The sequence below is a fragment of the Ranitomeya variabilis genome, chromosome 6, assembly GCF_051348905.1.
Source record: "Ranitomeya variabilis isolate aRanVar5 chromosome 6, aRanVar5.hap1, whole genome shotgun sequence".
NCBI lineage: Eukaryota > Metazoa > Chordata > Amphibia > Anura > Dendrobatidae > Ranitomeya > Ranitomeya variabilis.
The window spans coordinates 172,253,555-172,278,160 of NC_135237.1; the positions used below are offsets into that span (position 1 = coordinate 172,253,555).

Here is a 24,606-nt window from a genome sequence, read left to right on the forward strand (position 1 = left end):
GTTTAAATGATAAAACAAAAAAATTCTAACCTTATCACTCCTAAACTCTTTGTGCATAATAATTTGGAACACAGTGTACATTAGGAAGTATCTCAGGGTATTATCCCAATTAGTCCTGGGTGATCCAGACGGGACTGTCTTTTACGGCAATGGTATCTGTATCTGAGGTTTTGCTACAATAAACAGTCAGCCAGGTATACGTACACGCTGCCGCCTTGCCACACGACCGTGTCCTCGCTGCTCCTGCTCAGCCTCTGCTGCAGTGGAAGAACTGCTCTAAAAAAATGAAAAAAAAAAAATTTGTCACGTGTAGATGTGACAGTGAATACTTACCAATCTGAAGAGGTGAGTACTGACTTAACTGGCATTTTCCACTTGTGCAGGCCCAAGCCGTTGCTCCTCCTCAGAAGATGACATTCTGATGCATGCAGAAAGAAAAAAAATGGCAGAAATTAGGACATATAGAGACAGAAAATAGAAAATAAAGACATTGGCTTTGATACTCACATTGTTCAGAGTGTTGATTCCTCACAGGTTCCAGCGTCTGTCTGCTCTTGTTCCCAGTCTGCTGAGTTGTGGACTGCAAATGCCCACTCCCTCCTTTTATCAGTTTGTATGTGGGGGTGGCTAATCAGTGTCTAGACATGTTTTCCTGTGGTGCAACGCATGCGTTCACAAACGCAAGCCAACGCATGTGCTTGCGAAAGCATGCATTCACATAGACCGCAATGCGTTTTTTTGCCACATTCCTTCTGCTAAAAACCGCATACGTTTCTAGGCGGCAAATTGACGCGTCTAAAATTACTACATGTAGTGTTTACCGCGCCAAGCCGCAGACGACAAAACGACGCATGCGTCGTCAAAACACAACCAATCGCAGACACCTGCGTCCCTAATGTTAAAGATAGGAATACACTACGCATGCGGAACATTGCGGCAGAAACGCTGCGAACAAAACTGCAAATGTGAAACCAGCCTTAAATCATCATGGGGACTTGGAGACAGGGGGATCCTGTACTTACCCCTCCTGGTTCCTGTCCGGAGCATTGTGGGATCGGATGTGGCTGGTGAGTCCCGCGGTGCTCATGGCGTGTTGTGGCCTACATTTCCGGTGGGACCGCAGGCTCAAGTTACGGTCTGGAAGGCCGCACCTGAGTCAGGGAGCTCGGTGATGAGGCTGGAGGAGCTGTTCGTGGAGCTCAGTGATCCAGGGCCAATCTAGATAGGGCGGCCTGTGGGGACTTCTGCTACTACTCGGATATCTGCTCCATTCGCTTTCTAGAGGCCGGTGCCCTCTCTGCGGGATCTCCTGGTTTTGCTGCTCAGGATGCTGGGGCCCTGATTCAGAGCTTAACCCCCCTTTTTCTTGCCCCTTAAGGTATTTTGATTGCCTGCTCAGACATTTCCCCCCCCACCATACTGTTAAAGAGGCATATACGCACTCCTGGCTGCAATTCACTCTTTTATTGCTCAAGCTTGAGCGAAACATTATCTTTTGTATTACTACAGGATGTACATGAATAACTTCTGAACTACACATAGACTTGATATTTTTTTTGGCAAATATTGTTCAGGACATTGAGCTGGTCATTTTGAGTGCTAGTAGTCCAGGGTACCTATTTTCAAATTGAACTTACGTACGATAGAGTGCGTTTGTTTATTCGCGACATAAGCGATTTACGTGAATAACTTCTGAACTACACATAGAGTTGATATTTTTTTTGGTAAATATTGTTCAGGACATTGATATGTTCATTTTGAGTACTAGTGGTCAAGGGTACCTCTTTTCAAATTGAACTTACGTACGGTTGAGTGCTTTGTTTATTCGCGACATAAGCGATTTACGTGAATAACTTCTGAACTACACATAGACTTGATATTTTTTTTGGTAAATATTGTTCAGGACATTGATATGTTCATTTTGAGTACTAGTGGTCAAGGGTACCTCTTTTCAAATTGAACTTACGTACGATTGAGTGCGTTTGTTTATTCGCGACATAAGCGATTTACGTGAATAACTTCTGAACTACACATAGACTTGATATTTTTTTTGGCAAATATTGTTCAGGACATTGAGCTGGTCATTTTGAGTGCTAGTAGTCCAGGGTACCTATTTTCAAATTGAACTTACGTACGATAGAGTGCGTTTGTTTATTCGCGACATAAGCGATTTACGTGAATAACTTCTGAACTACACATAGAGTTGATATTTTTTTTGGTAAATATTGTTCAGGACATTGATATGTTCATTTTGAGTACTAGTGGTCAAGGGTACCTCTTTTCAAATTGAACTTACGTACGGTTGAGTGCGTTTGTTTATTCGCGACATAAGCGATTTACGTGAATAACTTCTGAACTACACATAGACTTGATATTTTTTTTGGTAAATATTGTTCAGGACATTGATATGTTCATTTTGAGTACTAGTGGTCAAGGGTACCTCTTTTCAAATTGAACTTACGTACGATTGAGTGCGTTTGTTTATTCGCGACATAAGCGATTTACGTGAATAACTTCTGAACTACACATAGACTTGATATTTTTTTTGGCAAATATTGTTCAGGACATTGAGCTGGTCATTTTGAGTGCTAGTGGTCCAGGGTACCTATTTTCAAATTGAACTTACGTACGATTGAGTACGTTTGTTTATTCGCGACATAAGCGATTTACGTGAATAACTTCTGAACTACACATAGACTTGATATTTTTTTTGGTAAATATTGTTCAGGACATTGATATGTTCATTTTGAGTACTAGTGGTCCAGGGTACCTGTTTTCAAATTGAACTTACGTACGATTGAGTGCGTTTGTTTATTCGCGACATAAGCGATTTACGTGAATAACTTCTGAACTACACATAGACTTGATATTTTTTTTGGCAAATATTGTTCAGGACATTGAGCTGGTCATTTTGAGTGCTAGTGGTCCAGGGTACCTATTTTCAAATTGAACTTACGTACAATTGAGTGCGTTTGTTTATTGGCGACATAAGCGATTTACGTGAATAACTTCTGAACTACACATAGACTTGATATTTTTTTTGGTAAATATTGTTCAGGACATTGATATGTTCATTTTGAGTACTAGTGGTCCAGGGTACCTCTTTTCAAATTGAACTTACGTACGATTGAGTGCGTTTGTTTATTCGCGACATAAGCGATTTACGTGAATAACTTCTGAACTACACATAGACTTGATATTTTTTTTGGCAAATATTGTTCAGGACATCGATTTGTTCATTTTGAGTACTAGTGGTCCTGGGTACCTCTTTTCAAATTGAACTTACGTACGATTGAGTGCGTTTGTTTATTCGCGACATAAGCGATTTACGTGAATAACTTCTGAACTACACATAGACTTGATATTTTTTTTGGCAAATATTGTTCAGGACATTGAGCTGGTCATTTTGAGTGCTAGTGGTCCAGGGTACCTATTTTCAAATTGAACTTACGTACGATTGAGTGCGTTTGTTTATTCGCGACATAAGCGATTTACGTGAATAACTTCTGAACTACACATAGACTTGATATTTTTTTTGGCAAATATTGTTCAGGACATTGAGCTGGTCATTTTGAGTGCTAGTGGTCCAGGGTACCTCTTTTCAAATTGAACTTACGTGCGATTGAGTGAGTTTGTTTATTCGCGACATAAGCGATTTACGTGAATAACTTCTGAACTACACATAGACTTGATATTTTTTTTGGCAAATATTGTTCAGGACATTGAGCTGGTCATTTTGAGTGCTAGTGGTCCAGGGTACCTATTTTCAAATTGAACTTACGTACGATTGAGTGCGTTTGTTTATTCGCGACATAAGCGATTTACGTGAATAACTTCTGAACTACACATAGACTTGATATTTTTTTTGGCAAATATTGTTCAGGACATTGAGCCCGTCATTTTGAGTACTAGTGGTCCTGGGTACCTATTTTCAAATTGAACTTACGTACGATTGAGTGCGTTTGTTTATTGGCGACATAAGCGATTTACGTGAATAACTTCTGAACTACACATAGACTTGATATTTTTTTTTGGCAAATATTGTTCAGGACATTGAGCTGGTCATTTTGAGTGCTAGTGGTCCAGGGTACCTATTTTCAAATTGAACTTACGTACGATTGAGTGCGTTTGTTTATTGGCGACATAAGCGATTTACGTGAATAACTTCTGAACTACACATAGACTTGATATTTTTTTTGGTAAATATTGTTCAGGACATTGATATGTTCATTTTGAGTACTAGTGGTCCAGGGTACCTCTTTTCAAATTGAACTTACGTACGATTGAGTGCGTTTGTTTATTCGCGACATAAGCGATTTACGTGAATAACTTCTGAACTACACATAGACTTGATATTTTTTTTGGCAAATATTGTTCAGGACATCGATTTGTTCATTTTGAGTACTAGTGGTCCTGGGTACCTCTTTTCAAATTGAACTTACGTACGATTGAGTGCGTTTGTTTATTCGCGACATAAGCGATTTACGTGAATAACTTCTGAACTACACATAGACTTGATATTTTTTTTGGCAAATATTGTTCAGGACATTGAGCTGGTCATTTTGAGTGCTAGTGGTCCAGGGTACCTATTTTCAAATTGAACTTACGTACGATTGAGTGCGTTTGTTTATTCGCGACATAAGCGATTTACGTGAATAACTTCTGAACTACACATAGACTTGATATTTTTTTTGGCAAATATTGTTCAGGACATTGAGCTGGTCATTTTGAGTGCTAGTGGTCCAGGGTACCTCTTTTCAAATTGAACTTACGTGCGATTGAGTGCGTTTGTTTATTCGCGACATAAGCGATTTACGTGAATAACTTCTGAACTACACATAGACTTGATATTTTTTTTGGCAAATATTGTTCAGGACATTGAGCTGGTCATTTTGAGTGCTAGTGGTCCAGGGTACCTATTTTCAAATTGAACTTACGTACGATTGAGTGCGTTTGTTTATTCGCGACATAAGCGATTTACGTGAATAACTTCTGAACTACACATAGACTTGATATTTTTTTTGGCAAATATTGTTCAGGACATTGAGCCCGTCATTTTGAGTACTAGTGGTCCTGGGTACCTATTTTCAAATTGAACTTACGTACGATTGAGTGCGTTTGTTTATTCGCGACATAAGCGATTTACGTGAATAACTTCTGAACTACACATAGACTTGATATTTTTTTTGGCAAATATTGTTCAGGACATTGAGCTGGTCATTTTGAGTGCTAGTGGTCCAGGGTACCTATTTTCAAATTGAACTTACGTACGATTGAGTGCGTTTGTTTATTCGCGACATAAGCGATTTACGTGAATAACTTCTGAACTACACATAGACTTGATATTTTTTTTGGCAAATATTATTCAGGACATTGAGCTGGTCATTTTGAGTGCTAGTAGTCCAGGGTACCTATTTTCAAATTGAACTTACGTACGATTGAGTGCGTTTGTTTATTCGCGACATAAGCGATTTACGTGAATAACTTCTGAACTACACATAGACTTGATATTTTTTTTGGTAAATATTGTTCAGGACATTGATACGTTCATTTTGAGTACTAGTGGTCAAGGGTACCTCTTTTCAAATTGAACTTACGTACGATTGAGTGCGTTTGTTTATTCGCGACATAAGCGATTTACGTGAATAACTTCTGAACTACACATAGACTTGATATTTTTTTTGGCAAATATTGTTCAGGACATTGAGCTGGTCATTTTGAGTACTAGTGGTCCTGGGTACCTATTTTCAAATTGAACTTACGTACGATTGAGTGTTTGTTTATTCGCGACATAAGCGATTTACGTGAATAACTTCTGAACTACACATAGACTTGATATTTTTTTTGGTAAATATTGTTCAGGACATTGATATGTTCATTTTGAGTACTAGTGGTCCAGGGTACCTCTTTTCAAATTGAACTTACGTACGATTGAGTGCGTTTGTTTATTCGCGACATAAGCGATTTACGTGAATAACTTCTGAACTACACATAGACTTGATATTTTTTTTGGCAAATATTGTTCAGGACATCGATTTGTTCATTTTGAGTACTAGTGGTCCTGGGTACCTCTTTTCAAATTGAACTTACGTACGATTGAGTGCGTTTGTTTATTCGCGACATAAGCGATTTACGTGAATAACTTCTGAACTACACATAGACTTGATATTTTTTTTGGCAAATATTGTTCAGGACATTGAGCTGGTCATTTTGAGTGCTAGTGGTCCAGGGTACCTATTTTCAAATTGAACTTACGTACGATTGAGTGCGTTTGTTTATTCGCGACATAAGCGATTTACGTGAATAACTTCTGAACTACACATAGACTTGATATTTTTTTTGGCAAATATTGTTCAGGACATTGAGCTGGTCATTTTGAGTGCTAGTGGTCCAGGGTACCTCTTTTCAAATTGAACTTACGTGCGATTGAGTGCGTTTGTTTATTCGCGACATAAGCGATTTACGTGAATAACTTCTGAACTACACATAGACTTGATATTTTTTTTGGCAAATATTGTTCAGGACATTGAGCTGGTCATTTTGAGTGCTAGTGGTCCAGGGTACCTATTTTCAAATTGAACTTACGTACGATTGAGTGCGTTTGTTTATTCGCGACATAAGCGATTTACGTGAATAACTTCTGAACTACACATAGACTTGATATTTTTTTTGGCAAATATTGTTCAGGACATTGAGCCCGTCATTTTGAGTACTAGTGGTCCTGGGTACCTATTTTCAAATTGAACTTACGTACGATTGAGTGCGTTTGTTTATTCGCGACATAAGCGATTTACGTGAATAACTTCTGAACTACACATAGACTTGATATTTTTTTTGGCAAATATTGTTCAGGACATTGAGCTGGTCATTTTGAGTGCTAGTGGTCCAGGGTACCTATTTTCAAATTGAACTTACGTACGATTGAGTGCGTTTGTTTATTCGCGACATAAGCGATTTACGTGAATAACTTCTGAACTACACATAGACTTGATATTTTTTTTGGCAAATATTATTCAGGACATTGAGCTGGTCATTTTGAGTGCTAGTAGTCCAGGGTACCTATTTTCAAATTGAACTTACGTACGATTGAGTGCGTTTGTTTATTCGCGACATAAGCGATTTACGTGAATAACTTCTGAACTACACATAGACTTGATATTTTTTTTGGTAAATATTGTTCAGGACATTGATATGTTCATTTTGAGTACTAGTGGTCAAGGGTACCTCTTTTCAAATTGAACTTACGTACGATTGAGTGCGTTTGTTTATTCGCGACATAAGCGATTTACGTGAATAACTTCTGAACTACACATAGACTTGATATTTTTTTTGGCAAATATTGTTCAGGACATTGAGCTGGTCATTTTGAGTACTAGTGGTCCTGGGTACCTATTTTCAAATTGAACTTACGTACGATTGAGTGTTTGTTTATTCGCGACATAAGCGATTTACGTGAATAACTTCTGAACTACACATAGACTTGATATTTTTTTTGGTAAATATTGTTCAGGACATTGATATGTTCATTTTGAGTACTATTGGTCAAGGGTACCTCTTTTCAAATTGAACTTACGTACGATTGAGTGCGTTTGTTTATTCGCGACATAAGCGATTTACGTGAATAACTTCTGAACTACACATAGACTTGATATTTTTTTTGGCAAATATTGTTCAGGACATTGAGCTGGTCATTTTGAGTGCTAGTGGTCCAGGGTACCTATTTTCAAATTGAACTTACGTACGATTGAGTACGTTTGTTTATTCGCGACATAAGCGATTTACGTGAATAACTTCTGAACTACACATAGACTTGATATTTTTTTTGGTAAATATTGTTCAGGACATTGATATGTTCATTTTGAGTACTAGTGGTCCAGGGTACCTGTTTTCAAATTGAACTTACGTACGATTGAGTGCGTTTGTTTATTCGCGACATAAGCGATTTACGTGAATAACTTCTGAACTACACATAGACTTGATATTTTTTTTGGCAAATATTGTTCAGGACATTGAGCTGGTCATTTTGAGTGCTAGTGGTCCAGGGTACCTATTTTCAAATTGAACTTACGTACAATTGAGTGCGTTTGTTTATTGGCGACATAAGCGATTTACGTGAATAACTTCTGAACTACACATAGACTTGATATTTTTTTTGGTAAATATTGTTCAGGACATTGATATGTTCATTTTGAGTACTAGTGGTCCAGGGTACCTCTTTTCAAATTGAACTTACGTACGATTGAGTGCGTTTGTTTATTCGCGACATAAGCGATTTACGTGAATAACTTCTGAACTACACATAGACTTGATATTTTTTTTGGCAAATATTGTTCAGGACATCGATTTGTTCATTTTGAGTACTAGTGGTCCTGGGTACCTCTTTTCAAATTGAACTTACGTACGATTGAGTGCGTTTGTTTATTCGCGACATAAGCGATTTACGTGAATAACTTCTGAACTACACATAGACTTGATATTTTTTTTGGCAAATATTGTTCAGGACATTGAGCTGGTCATTTTGAGTGCTAGTGGTCCAGGGTACCTATTTTCAAATTGAACTTACGTACGATTGAGTGCGTTTGTTTATTCGCGACATAAGCGATTTACGTGAATAACTTCTGAACTACACATAGACTTGATATTTTTTTTGGCAAATATTGTTCAGGACATTGAGCTGGTCATTTTGAGTGCTAGTGGTCCAGGGTACCTCTTTTCAAATTGAACTTACGTGCGATTGAGTGAGTTTGTTTATTCGCGACATAAGCGATTTACGTGAATAACTTCTGAACTACACATAGACTTGATATTTTTTTTGGCAAATATTGTTCAGGACATTGAGCTGGTCATTTTGAGTGCTAGTGGTCCAGGGTACCTATTTTCAAATTGAACTTACGTACGATTGAGTGCGTTTGTTTATTCGCGACATAAGCGATTTACGTGAATAACTTCTGAACTACACATAGACTTGATATTTTTTTTGGCAAATATTGTTCAGGACATTGAGCCCGTCATTTTGAGTACTAGTGGTCCTGGGTACCTATTTTCAAATTGAACTTACGTACGATTGAGTGCGTTTGTTTATTGGCGACATAAGCGATTTACGTGAATAACTTCTGAACTACACATAGACTTGATATTTTTTTTTGGCAAATATTGTTCAGGACATTGAGCTGGTCATTTTGAGTGCTAGTGGTCCAGGGTACCTATTTTCAAATTGAACTTACGTACGATTGAGTGCGTTTGTTTATTGGCGACATAAGCGATTTACGTGAATAACTTCTGAACTACACATAGACTTGATATTTTTTTTGGTAAATATTGTTCAGGACATTGATATGTTCATTTTGAGTACTAGTGGTCCAGGGTACCTCTTTTCAAATTGAACTTACGTACGATTGAGTGCGTTTGTTTATTCGCGACATAAGCGATTTACGTGAATAACTTCTGAACTACACATAGACTTGATATTTTTTTTGGCAAATATTGTTCAGGACATCGATTTGTTCATTTTGAGTACTAGTGGTCCTGGGTACCTCTTTTCAAATTGAACTTACGTACGATTGAGTGCGTTTGTTTATTCGCGACATAAGCGATTTACGTGAATAACTTCTGAACTACACATAGACTTGATATTTTTTTTGGCAAATATTGTTCAGGACATTGAGCTGGTCATTTTGAGTGCTAGTGGTCCAGGGTACCTATTTTCAAATTGAACTTACGTACGATTGAGTGCGTTTGTTTATTCGCGACATAAGCGATTTACGTGAATAACTTCTGAACTACACATAGACTTGATATTTTTTTTGGCAAATATTGTTCAGGACATTGAGCTGGTCATTTTGAGTGCTAGTGGTCCAGGGTACCTCTTTTCAAATTGAACTTACGTGCGATTGAGTGCGTTTGTTTATTCGCGACATAAGCGATTTACGTGAATAACTTCTGAACTACACATAGACTTGATATTTTTTTTGGCAAATATTGTTCAGGACATTGAGCTGGTCATTTTGAGTGCTAGTGGTCCAGGGTACCTATTTTCAAATTGAACTTACGTACGATTGAGTGCGTTTGTTTATTCGCGACATAAGCGATTTACGTGAATAACTTCTGAACTACACATAGACTTGATATTTTTTTTGGCAAATATTGTTCAGGACATTGAGCCCGTCATTTTGAGTACTAGTGGTCCTGGGTACCTATTTTCAAATTGAACTTACGTACGATTGAGTGCGTTTGTTTATTCGCGACATAAGCGATTTACGTGAATAACTTCTGAACTACACATAGACTTGATATTTTTTTTGGCAAATATTGTTCAGGACATTGAGCTGGTCATTTTGAGTGCTAGTGGTCCAGGGTACCTATTTTCAAATTGAACTTACGTACGATTGAGTGCGTTTGTTTATTCGCGACATAAGCGATTTACGTGAATAACTTCTGAACTACACATAGACTTGATATTTTTTTTGGCAAATATTATTCAGGACATTGAGCTGGTCATTTTGAGTGCTAGTAGTCCAGGGTACCTATTTTCAAATTGAACTTACGTACGATTGAGTGCGTTTGTTTATTCGCGACATAAGCGATTTACGTGAATAACTTCTGAACTACACATAGACTTGATATTTTTTTTGGTAAATATTGTTCAGGACATTGATACGTTCATTTTGAGTACTAGTGGTCAAGGGTACCTCTTTTCAAATTGAACTTACGTACGATTGAGTGCGTTTGTTTATTCGCGACATAAGCGATTTACGTGAATAACTTCTGAACTACACATAGACTTGATATTTTTTTTGGCAAATATTGTTCAGGACATTGAGCTGGTCATTTTGAGTACTAGTGGTCCTGGGTACCTATTTTCAAATTGAACTTACGTACGATTGAGTGTTTGTTTATTCGCGACATAAGCGATTTACGTGAATAACTTCTGAACTACACATAGACTTGATATTTTTTTTGGTAAATATTGTTCAGGACATTGATATGTTCATTTTGAGTACTAGTGGTCCAGGGTACCTCTTTTCAAATTGAACTTACGTACGATTGAGTGCGTTTGTTTATTCGCGACATAAGCGATTTACGTGAATAACTTCTGAACTACACATAGACTTGATATTTTTTTTGGCAAATATTGTTCAGGACATCGATTTGTTCATTTTGAGTACTAGTGGTCCTGGGTACCTCTTTTCAAATTGAACTTACGTACGATTGAGTGCGTTTGTTTATTCGCGACATAAGCGATTTACGTGAATAACTTCTGAACTACACATAGACTTGATATTTTTTTTGGCAAATATTGTTCAGGACATTGAGCTGGTCATTTTGAGTGCTAGTGGTCCAGGGTACCTATTTTCAAATTGAACTTACGTACGATTGAGTGCGTTTGTTTATTCGCGACATAAGCGATTTACGTGAATAACTTCTGAACTACACATAGACTTGATATTTTTTTTGGCAAATATTGTTCAGGACATTGAGCTGGTCATTTTGAGTGCTAGTGGTCCAGGGTACCTCTTTTCAAATTGAACTTACGTGCGATTGAGTGCGTTTGTTTATTCGCGACATAAGCGATTTACGTGAATAACTTCTGAACTACACATAGACTTGATATTTTTTTTGGCAAATATTGTTCAGGACATTGAGCTGGTCATTTTGAGTGCTAGTGGTCCAGGGTACCTATTTTCAAATTGAACTTACGTACGATTGAGTGCGTTTGTTTATTCGCGACATAAGCGATTTACGTGAATAACTTCTGAACTACACATAGACTTGATATTTTTTTTGGCAAATATTGTTCAGGACATTGAGCCCGTCATTTTGAGTACTAGTGGTCCTGGGTACCTATTTTCAAATTGAACTTACGTACGATTGAGTGCGTTTGTTTATTCGCGACATAAGCGATTTACGTGAATAACTTCTGAACTACACATAGACTTGATATTTTTTTTGGCAAATATTGTTCAGGACATTGAGCTGGTCATTTTGAGTGCTAGTGGTCCAGGGTACCTATTTTCAAATTGAACTTACGTACGATTGAGTGCGTTTGTTTATTCGCGACATAAGCGATTTACGTGAATAACTTCTGAACTACACATAGACTTGATATTTTTTTTGGCAAATATTATTCAGGACATTGAGCTGGTCATTTTGAGTGCTAGTAGTCCAGGGTACCTATTTTCAAATTGAACTTACGTACGATTGAGTGCGTTTGTTTATTCGCGACATAAGCGATTTACGTGAATAACTTCTGAACTACACATAGACTTGATATTTTTTTTGGTAAATATTGTTCAGGACATTGATATGTTCATTTTGAGTACTAGTGGTCAAGGGTACCTCTTTTCAAATTGAACTTACGTACGATTGAGTGCGTTTGTTTATTCGCGACATAAGCGATTTACGTGAATAACTTCTGAACTACACATAGACTTGATATTTTTTTTGGCAAATATTGTTCAGGACATTGAGCTGGTCATTTTGAGTACTAGTGGTCCTGGGTACCTATTTTCAAATTGAACTTACGTACGATTGAGTGTTTGTTTATTCGCGACATAAGCGATTTACGTGAATAACTTCTGAACTACACATAGACTTGATATTTTTTTTGGTAAATATTGTTCAGGACATTGATATGTTCATTTTGAGTACTATTGGTCAAGGGTACCTCTTTTCAAATTGAACTTACGTACGATTGAGTGCGTTTGTTTATTCGCGACATAAGCGATTTACGTGAATAACTTCTGAACTACACATAGACTTGATATTTTTTTTGGCAAATATTGTTCAGGACATCGATTTGTTCATTTTGAGTGCTAGTAGTCCAGGGTACCTCTTTTCAAATTGAACTTACGTACGATTGAGTGCGTTTGTTTATTCGCGACATAAGCGATTTACGTGAATAACTTCTGAACTACACATAGACTTGATATTTTTTTTGGCAAATATTGTTCAGGACATCGATTTGTTCATTTTGAGTACTAGTGGTCCTGGGTACCTCTTTTCAAATTGAACTTACGTACGATTGAGTGCGTTTGTTTATTCGCGACATAAGCGATTTACGTGAATAACTTCTGAACTACACATAGACTTGATATTATTTTTGGCAAATATTTTTCAGGACATTGAGCCGGTCATTTTGAGTACTAGTGGTCCTGGGTACCTATTTTCAAATTGAACTTACGTACGATTGAGTGCGTTTGTTTATTCGCGACATAAGCGATTTACGTGAATAACTTCTGAACTACACATAGACTTGATATTTTTTTTGGCAAATATTGTTCAGGACATTGAGCTGGTCATTTTGAGTGCTAGTGGTCCAGGGTACCTCTTTTCAAATTGAACTTACGTACGATTGAGTATGTTTGATTATTTGCGACAAAAGAGATTTATGTGAATAACCCAGGACCACAAGTAGGCAAAATAAACATCTCAAAGTCCTGATCAAAATTTTACCCAAACAATATCCACTCTATGTATAATTCCCCATGCATGGAAAATCGAATAGCTAACTAATAACTAATAGCTAACTGCCATACATGAAAATCGAATAACTAACTAATATCTAATAGCTAACTGCAGACTAACTTGAATCCGGTGCCATTCCCCTCCCTCACAACGCTTCTGCTCCGAGCTGCAGCCTCCAGACGTGTCACCGTCCGCAGCCCGGATCTCAGAGTCACGGCCATGGCCGCCTACCACACATAGAGCGGCCGCTGCCCGCAAGGAGGCGGGAGAGGGTGGGGCCACACCGGGGAAGTGACGGGAGGCTGCCCGGGACGTGACAGCGGTGTGAGCCTATGACAGGCCGGACAGAGAGGAGCGAAAACAACGGGAGGGAACTGGAAGAGGCGGCGGCAGAAGAAAGCACAAGGCGCTACTGCTGCAGGGAGGAGAAACGGCGCACTGGTAAGGAGAGCTCGTACTGGTGCTGCTCTAATGGGGAGAGCTCGTACTGGTGCTGATCTAATGGGGAGAGCTCGTACTGGTGCTGCTCTAATGGGGAGAGCTCGTATTGGTGATGATCTAATGGGGAGAGCTCATACTGGGGCTGATCTAATGGGGAGAGCTCACACTGGGGCTGATCTAATGGGGAGAGCTCACACTGGGGCTGATCTAATGGGGAGAGCTGAAACTGGGGCTGATCTAATGGGGAGAGCTCACACTGGGGCTGATCTACTGGGGAGAGCTCACACTGGTGCTGATCTAATGGGGAGAGCTCACACTGGGGCTGATCTAATGGGGAGAGCTCATACTGGTGCTGATCTAATGGAGGGGAGCTCATACTGGGGCTGATCTAATGGGAAGAGCTCATACTGGGGCTGATCTCATGGGGAGAGCTCATACTGGGGCTAATCTAATGGAGGGGAGCTCAACCTGGGGCTGATCTACTGGGGAGAGCTCATACTGGTGCTGATCTAATGGGGAGAGCTCATACTGGTGCTGATCTAATGGGGAGAGCTCACACTGGGGCTGATCTAATGGGGAGAGCTGAAACTGGGGCTGATCTAATGGGGAGAGCTCACACTGGGGCTGATCTACTGGGGAGAGCTCATACTGGGGCTGATCTAATGGGGAGAGCTCATACTGGGGCTGATCTCATGGGGAGAGCTCATACTGGGGCTAATCTAATGAAGGGGAGCTCAACCTGGGGCTGATCTACTGGGGAGAGCTCATACTGGTGCTGATCTAATGGGGAGAGCTCATACTGGTGCTGATCTAATGGGGAGAGCTCACACTGGTGCTGATCTAATGGGGAGAGCTCATACTGGTGCTGATCTAATGGGGAGAGCTCACACTGGGGCTGATCTAATGGGGAGAGCTCACACTGGGGCTGATCTAATGGGGAGAGCTGAAACTGGGGCTGATCTAATGGGGAGAGCTCACACTGGGGCTGATCTACTGGGGAGAGCTCATACTGGTGCTGATCTAATGGGGAGAGCTCATACTGGGGCTGATCTACTGGGGAGAGCTCATACTGGGGCTGATCTCATGGGGAGAGCTCATACTGGGGCTAATCTAATGGAGGGGAGCTCAACCTGGGGCTGATCTACTGGGGAGAGCTCATACTGGTGCTGATCTAATGGGGAGAGCTCATACTGGTGCTGATCTAATGGGGAGAGCTCACACTGGGGCTGATCTAATGGGGAGATCTGAAACTGGGGCTGATCTAATGGGGAGAGCACACTGGGGCTGATCTACTGGGGAGAGCTCATACTGGTGCTGATCTAATGGGGAGAGCTCATACTGGGGCTGATCTAATGGGGAGAGCTCATACTGGGGCTGATCTCATGGGGAGAGCTCATACTGGGGCTAATCTAATGGAGGGGAGCTCAACCTGGGGCTGATCTACTGGGGAGAGCTCATACTGGTGCTGATCTAATGGGGAGAGCTCATACTGGTGCTGATCTAATGGGGAGAGCTCACACTGGGGCTGATCTAATGGGGAGAGCTCATACTGGGGCTGATCTACTGGGGAGAGCTCATATTGGGGCTGATCTAATGGGGAGAGCTCATACTGGTGCTGATCTAATGGGGGAGCTCATACTGGTGCTGATCTAATGGGGAGAGCTCATACTGGTGCTGATCTAATGGGGAGAGCTCATACTGGGGCTGATCTAATGGGGAGAGCTCATACTGGTGCTGATCTAATGGGGAGAGCTCATACTGGTGCTGATCTAATGGGGAGAGCTCATACTGGGGCTGATCTAATGGGGAGTGCTCATACTGGTGCTAATCTAATGGGGGAGCTCATACTGTGGCTGATCTAATGGGAAGAGCTCATACTGGGCTGATGTACTGGAAAAAGCTCATACTGGTGCTCATCTAATGGGGAAAGCTCATACTGGTGCTCATCTAATGGGGAGAGATCATACTGGTGCTCATCTAATGAGGAGAGCTCATACTGGTGCTCATCTAATGGGGAGAGCTCATATTGGTGCCGATCTAACGGGGAGAGCTGATGCTGATCTAATGGGGAGAGCTCATACTGGTGCTGATGAAATGGGAAGAGGACATACTTATGCTAATCTACTGGGGAGAGTTCATACTGCTGCTGATCCAATGGGAAGAGCTCATACTAGTGTTGATTTAATGGGGAGAGCTCATACTGGTGCTTATGTAATGTCGAAGTTCATACTGGTGCTGATCTAGTGGTGAGATTCATACTGGTTCTGATCTAATGGGGAGAGCTCATACTGGCGTTTGTCTATTGTGGAGAGATCATTTTAGGCTATGTTCACATTTGCGTTGTTGGGCGCAGCGTCGTCGACGCATACCGACACATGCGTCATGTGCCCCTATCTTTAACATGGGGGGCGCATGGACATGCGCCGGTATGCTTTGTACTGCGTTTTACGACGCATGCGTCATATAGACGCACAAGACAGGGCGCAAGGGACGCTCAACGTAGCCTTACTGGTGCTGATCTAATGTGGAGCTATCCTCATACTGGTGCTGATCTAATGGGGAGAGCTCATACTGGTTCTGATCTAATGGGGGGAGCTCATACTGGCGTTGATCTATTGCGGAGAGATCGTTATACTCGTGCTGATCTAATGTGGAGCTATCATACTGGGGCTGATCTAACGGGGGCAGCTAAAACTGGTGTCGATGTATTGAGGAGAGCTCGTAGTGGTGCCAATTCCCAACTACCAGATCTGCTTGGTCTGTTATGTGGGGCAGGGCTGTTCTGATACAAAGAGGTAGTTGTAGTCGGTCTTGCATATGGAGGAGATCTTGGTTGGACCTTGCTCAAGTTGCTGTAGTGGACCTGATATAAAGATTGGTAACTCATGGTCCAGTTACAACTGCAAATTGTGGACATGACTGCGTCTGGATGAAATGTTGTCATCTGACCCTCATCATAGATCGTTGCATGCAGAATGAAACTAGCACTCTCGGTCACAAAATGGACAAGACTACTTCTCAATGCACTACATTGACTTTCATATGATTGTACACCAGGGCCGATAATACGTCTATGTGAATGCCCCACTTAGGTATTAAAGGGAAGGTCCCGCCAGTTTTCTTATAGTTTGTTTTTTTGTGAAATTAAGCTTAAAATAGTAATTAAAATGTACTGCAAACATTTCTATATGAAAAATATTTTATATTTTGTGACAAATACATATATTTACCACTAGGGAAAGCATTTTCCGTTTTAGACCCTCAAGCAGCTATAGTGAGACTTAGGCCTCTTTCACACTTCTGTCTTTGTAGTCCCGTCGAGATACGTCGTTTTTTGAGTAAACAGGATCTCTCTCTCAAACACCGCATCCGTCAAAACACTGGATGAGTTACACACATTTTTCACAATTTTAACAACGTACGTCGATCCGTCAGAACAAAGCATTATGACGCCAGCCAGAAGACGGAAGTGTGAAACAAGCCTTACCAGCTTTACTGTTTTAGGCCCCCTTCACACATCATTTTTTTGCCATCAGTCGAAATCCGTCGAATTTGAAAAAAACGGATCCGGCGACTGATGCCGCCGGATCCGTTTTTTCTCATAGACTTGTATTAACGACGGATGGCTTCACGTTTCATCCGTCGTTTGCCGGATCCATCGAAAATTGTCCGGCGGACGGAGACAACGGACAAAGTAATGTTTTTTGTGTACGTCAAAAAAACGGACAGCGATGAATCCGTTGTTTGCTAGAATGGAAGCCTATGGGCGCCGGATCCGTCAAACCGGCTACGGATTCCGTTTTTTTTTAACTGAGCATGCTCCGATCCAATTAGTCAGATCCGCTAGCCGGAGTCGTCCAAAAAACGGATTCGTCGCATCAGTTTTTCACAATCTGCGACAGATCCGTTGATCCGTCGTGCCAATGGATTGTGACTGACGGTAAAAAACTGATGTGTGAAAGGGGCCTTAGCTGAAAAATTGGGGCAGTAACTGCTGACATCACCATTTCCCTCCCCTTTTGGGTGGTCTAATATCCCTGGGGCAGAATGAAGAGCAGCATCACAGGGCAGCGCCATTTAGTGTGTGACTGCCCTGTGATCTGCTATCACCAGCAGTTACCATCTCTTTCTCTCCCATCAGCCTCTCTCACCCAGATTACACGATCCTCTTACCCCCCTCCACAATGCCTGGCTATTCACTGCAGACCCGCAGCTCCTGCTCCAATAATGGTACACTGTTCCTCCTTGATGTCTCTGCTATTCTGCCGGTACTTTTCTCCTGCAATTTACTCCCCTCAGCCGTCAATCTAGGATCCGTTGTGCTGGAAGCAGTACTCCTTATGTTAGAGGCAGATCAGAGTGCTCCATGTAAATGGCAGCAGAACACTCACACTACTATGAATTGTGCAGCCCACAGAGGCTTGCCCAGTTCACAGCAGTGACTGCTCCTTTACAATAGATAGGGTCAGGGTGGTCTGTTATCTCCTATGACCATGGGGTGCCGTATTATGACACTGATAGTGTCCTGCTGCTGCTGTGAAAGCAAGATGTCAGCCCCCAGTGCCTTCTTTAAACTCCTATAACACACAAAATATGTTTCAAATGCAATCAAAACTTGGTTATAACAGCATGTTATGTTACATTACATTGATTTATTACATTGATTTATTAATGATCTACAAACGCGGTACCTTCCCTTTAAGAGGAGTTATTGATATTCAACTCCCCTTACTCTCTGAAGTAGAAACTTCTTCATGACTGTATGCTTCCACAGATTACAGACTGTTATAAACCGCACCAGGTCTTCTTCCGACACTTGAAGAGCAGCAGTAATGGATGTCATTGTTCAGCTGTTTTCCCTTTTTGTATAACTCAAGTTTATGGGAACATAACTTACAGGAGTACAATCAATTACCATATATCAGTAAAATTATTAGATATTGCTTACAAACTGCTCGAGAATCAAAATACAACATCTCCACAAATCTATATGGATTTGTACTCTATCATATGATATCACTGTTCCTAACATTGTTGTAAAATATTACTAATAAAAAAACAAAGATATTTAATAACACCTTCCATCAGTATTGTAGTAATTATTCAAAAGAGATAAAATTGAATCTAGATAAGAAAGAGGACAAACAAAGGAAGTAGAGAAGAAGAAAGGGGGGACAGGATTAGGAGGAGGAATGGGATATGTGTGGTAGGAAACGTAACTGTCAGGTCTCTCCACCATCTGGGCTGCAGACAGACAAAACGGTCCAGAGATGTATCATCATCCCTGAAAAGCCTATAAATTAATCATTGAAAAATAGATGGGTATATAAGGAGAAGGATAAATACGTGAATGATTTAGGTTCTTGAACGCCATAGATCTAATTCAGGTGTCTCCCTAAATACGATCCAGGGGGCCCATGTATTACATTTTTTTATCGGGATTTCCTGAAATCTGACTTATCGTTTTGTTCCATTCTGTAGATGTCATTGAGTTCTGCCACAAATTCAGCACGTGAAGGGAATTTCTCTTGTTTTTAAAATCGGGGAATTAAATTCCTGACAGCAGTAATTAAGTGTCTGAGCAGGCCCTTCTTGAACGGAGATATCGATAGGCCACATAAGGATAACAAGGCTAGGCCCACTGTAGGTTGAATCTGTGAGATTGATAACTTGTGGAGTTCAAAAACAGCTAGCCACAAATTGTTTATGAGGGGGGCATTCCCACCAAATATGTAAGTAGGAGCCTATCTCTTTTAAAGGGAACCTGTCACCCCCAAAATTGATGGTGATGTAAGCTCACCATCATCAGGGGCTTATCTACAGCATTCTGTAATGCTGTAGATAACCCCCTGATGTTACCTAAAAGAGGAGAAAAAGAGGTTAGATAATACTCACCCTGCGGTCCGGGTCCGATGGGTGTCTCAAGTCCGGTCCGGCGCCTCCCATCTTCTTACGATGACGTCCTCTTCTGGTCTTCACGCCGCGGCTGCAGCGCAGGCGTACTTTGTCTGCCCTGTTGAGGGCAAAGTACTGCAGTGCGCAGGCGCCGGGACAGGTCAGAGAGGCCCGGTGCATGCACACTGCAGTACTTTGCTCTGCCCTCAACAGGGCAGACAAAGTACGCCTGCGCCGCAGTCGCGGCGTGAAGACCAGAAGAGAACGTCATGGAATGAAGATGGGAGGCTCCGGACCGGACCTGAGACACCCATCGGGACCGCCCCTGGGTGAGTATAATCTAACGTCTTTTTCTCCTCTTTCAGGTAACATCGGGGGCTTAGATAAGCCCCTGATGATGGTGCGCTTACCTCGCCATCGATTTTGGGGGTGACAGGTTCCCTGTAAGCACCTCCAACAGGTATCAGGAGTTGTTGGAAATATAGTATGTACAATGGAGGGGCACCTATACCACCTTGACAAGATCTTATAGCTCCTCTCCTGTGATACTGCACATAATGAAGATCTGAATGTGAATAAGAGAATCTTTGCTCTATCCTCAGTTGATAGAGATTTCCCTAGATCAATTTCCCATTTTCAGAAGAACATTGGGAAATCTTGTAGGGGGAGCTGTTTCCCTTTTTATTTGGATTCCTTCTGCTTTTTAAAGGTATGGCTGTAATTAGTGTATGTAGTTATTATGGAATTGCTTTGCTACAATCCATTTAACATAGATGAATGTACCTTGTTCAAAATAATAATAATTTTATTTCTATAATGCCAACATGTTCTGCAGCTCTTTACAATTGAGCGGGGACATATTCAGTGCAAAGTAACACAAAATTCACAAGATACAAAGCTTACAATCTATGAGGAAATAGGGGAGACACAAAAGGTAGAATGTGCTTGTTGTGTATGGTCATCATTATAATAATAGGGTATTTCATAAGCTGCATGATCCGGTCACCAGCCAGTTTCTAAGCACAGTTACCAATAACCGCGTTACTAGTTCATGTATTTAATCCATTCTCTTATTACAGCATGTTATAAATGGGCCATTGCATACTTAGTGGAAAGTCAGTAAATGAAAGCGCAAGGATTAAATAGGACAGAGATTTGGGTTAAGTCTACAGACCGCTGTACACAAATCACATCCACTGACCTCCGTGCACAAATCACATCTGCAGACCACCGTGCACAAAGCACATCCACAGTCCGCCGTGCACATGTCACATCCGCTGACCCCTGTGCACATATCACATTAGCATACCTCCGTGCACATATCACATCCACAGACCACTGTTCTAACGTCATATCCGCAGACCTCTGTGCACATATCACATCCGCAGACTGCCGTGCACATATCACCATATCACATTCACAGTACTCTGTGCACATGTCACATCTGGAGACCTACGTGCACATATCACATCTGTGCAGATTGCCGTGCACATATCACATCCGCGGACTGCCTTGCACATGTCACATCCACAGACCGCCGTGCACATGTCACATCCACAGACCTCTGTGCGCATGTCACATCCACAGACCTCTGTGCACATAACACATCAGCATACCTCTGTGCACATATCACATCCGCAGACTGTCGTTCACATATCACATCTGCAGACCGCCGTTCACATATCACATCCGCCGACCATTGTGCACATATCACATCCGCATACCGGCGTGCACATATCACATCCGCAGACTGCCATGCACATATCACATCCGCAGACTGCCATGCACATATCACATCCGCAGACTGCCATGCACATATCACATCCACAGACCGCCTTGCACATATCATATCTGCAGACCGCCGTGCACATTCACGTCACATTCGCAGACTGACATGCACATGTCACATCTGCAACACAAGGATGCCTCGTACCCCACGCATCCCTTCATACTGTGCTAGCCTGCTTAGTAATTTAGCCTTTCTGTATAGATTTATGAAAGTCGCTGTTTTGTGGCTCTGGCTTATAACCTGTATTCTGTCCATATGGACTGCGAAACATGGATCTGTGAAGCAAGCTTAAAGACCGCACATCATACACTTTAAATAGCTGTCAACTGATTCTGCGGTCATCAGCTATCTCACCCAACAACAACACTGCATGGCTTCCCATCTCCCATCTTACTCACCACTCTGGGTCATGTTGTGAGTTCTGTCTTCTGCCGGCTCCTTGCTCTGGGCCTCATGTCCTTGTTTGCTGCATACTTCCTGGCTGTATGCTTAGGGCGGCGACCCCGTCACTTCCTGATTCTTATAGAGACTGTGTGCACCTTCCTAAGGTGTCCCCAGCCAATTGCCAAGAGGCATAAGGTACTTAAGGCATCTCCACCCCTAGGGTGATGCCTGAGCAACGTACTTTCTCAGTTAGGCTAGTTTCACTCTAGCGTTCAGCAGGGCTGCTGACTAAAGCTTTCTTCCTCCATGAAGTCCTACCCACTGTCACGCCTCTTTCTTCAGCTCCGCCTACGTCTGCATGCGTCCTCCGTACCCTCCTGCAGCTCTGCTCATTGCTCCGCATCCTGCAGCTTTGTTCTTAGCTCTGCATCCTGCGGCTCTGCTCTTTGCCCCGCATCCTGGGCCCCTGCTGTTTGCTCCGATACCAGCGGTGCTACTCTTTGCGGTTCTGCTCTGCTGTTCACCTTGCGGTTCTGCTCTGTTCCGCATCCTGCAGTTCTGCTAGTCTCCGCATCCTGCGGTTCTGCTCTGCTCTGCATCCTGCGGTTCCGCTCTGCTCCGTATCCTGTGATTCTGCTCTGCTCTGCATCCCATGGTTCTGCTCCTTTAGTCTGTACTGGCTCCAACCGCTTCCAATCCCTCCAGTCTGAACTGGTTCCTGCCTGTTCCCTTTTCCCACCTGCCTATGTTCATGTCCTATCCGAACCAGTTCCAGTCCCGCTATCCATGCCTGCCTGCCAAGAAGGCCAGCTGTGCCTGCCAGAGTGCCCGCCTGCCTGCCAGAGTGGCACCCGTGCCTGCCTGAGTACCAGTCGTGCTCGTCCGTACTTGCCCGCACCTGTCAATAGACTTCCATTCTCCAGTGGGATCAGCTGCTACGGCCAGACACCGCCCTGGAGTGGTACGTGGCAGCTACCTGCCGCACAAGCATGACCTCACCACTAGAGGCTCCAGTGAACAACAAGGTAGCTGCTTAGTCATGCCCCTCCAGGGTAGTCTGGTTTGTGGTACAGTGGGGCCACAATCCCACGTTCGCGCCACCAAGTCAGGGTGCGAGCGTTACAGTTTGCTCAGGCGGTGGTCCCTGCTGAATCCCATGAGCCTTTGCTCTCGGAGAAAGATTAACTTTTTTCCTGCCAGCATGAGCAACTGAATAAATTCTTTACCCAATCTGAAGTTCAGACTTTCGTTTCACCACCATGAACTATAGTCCCTCCACATCTGATTTGCGCTCCTAAAATTTTATCCTTGCCAGCAGATCCGCCTAAGTACAATGGGGATCCAAAGCAGCGCCGTATGTTCTTGGAGCAGTGCTTACGATACTTCAAATGGCATGCTCCCTATTTTTTTTCTCTTATCGGGTCAAGGTAGGATTTTTAATGTCCTACTTAACAGGAGATGCCTTGGAGTGGCTCAACCCCATCTGGGAAGAAGGGGATCCCATCACCTCGAACCTTCTGGCCTTCCTGGTGGCCTTCTGTAAGGTCTTCGATGAGCCTAGTTCAGCGTCTTCTGCAAAGTCTTCCCCCACCCCAAGCTTTCAGGGCCGGTCCAGATGAAAGAAACCTGTCAATAGACTTCCGTTCCCCAGTGGGATCAGCTGCTACAGCCAGACACCAGCCTGGAGTGGTACCTGGCAGCTACTTGCCGCACAAGCCTGACCTTACCACTAGAGGCTCCAGTGAGCAACAAGGTAGCTGCTTAGTTATGTCCCTCCAGGGTAGTCTGGTTTGCTTCACAGTGGTGCCACAATGCCACGCTTGCGTCACCCAGTCAGGGTGCAAGCATTACACCGGACATCATTAGCCAAAGGCCCCGATTACACATTAGACTGAGCCGAACCTTTCAATATCAGTAAGTGTAGCCGATGTTAGTCTAATGTGTATTGAGTATTAAATATGTGGAACGCCCGCCAGGGCCGTGGGGTACTCAGTATCGGGTCCGGTCGCTCTTAAAGGGGATGTCACGGTGGCTGCGACCCGGTCCGTGGCCCTTGGCGCGCAATTAAAGGGGAACGGTCTTTTAAGGGGTATTTTGGAAGTCTATTTTCGTGACACCACATGTGGTTCTCGGTCAGTAGGGACCGACGCTGCTTAAAGGGGTCCTCTGGGGTGATGGTATGGCGGCTGGATGGTGATGCTTTCCACGGGGGAAGCGGGGTCCCCAGGGCTCCCAAGGTGTATGGCGGAGATGGTAGTTTGCCAGAAAATAAGTGAAGAACACAGCGTTGCAGCCTTTACCTGGTTTACTGATGTAGTAGTAGGCCTCAGTCCAGGGTAGCAGGTACAGGTGTAGCTGTGGTCCGGCCGGCCTGGAGGCAAAGGTAGATCCCTCTCCCAGGTGAGGTCCGTTAGCCTTTTCCTCCTTGCGCTATTGTATGAGGTCCCTGCTGCCTGAAGCTTACTGGCAAAGTCTTCTTTCCCCTGTCCTGGAACAGGTACCTGCATGATGGGCAGCTTGAGCCGTTTTACAGGGTCTCTTGTTATGACCCCAATGGCGAGGGTCTCAGAGGTACGTGGAAGTCTGCAGAATACAAAAATCCAGCTCATAGGGCAGTGGTAACTGGGTTGACC

General features: G+C 42.5%; 1 protein-coding gene across 2 annotated transcripts in view; it reads left to right on the top strand.

Moving 5' to 3' along the window:
- The first annotated feature begins 13,595 nt into the window (after window positions 1-13,595).
- Window positions 13,596-24,606, top strand: part of STARD3NL (STARD3 N-terminal like) — a 63,741-nt gene continuing 52,730 nt past the window's right edge. For both annotated transcript variants that reach the window (XM_077269259.1, XM_077269260.1), the window contains exon 1: window positions 13,596-13,905. The gene's annotated coding sequence lies outside the window, so the exon portion shown is untranslated. The remainder of the gene's footprint in view (window positions 13,906-24,606) is intronic.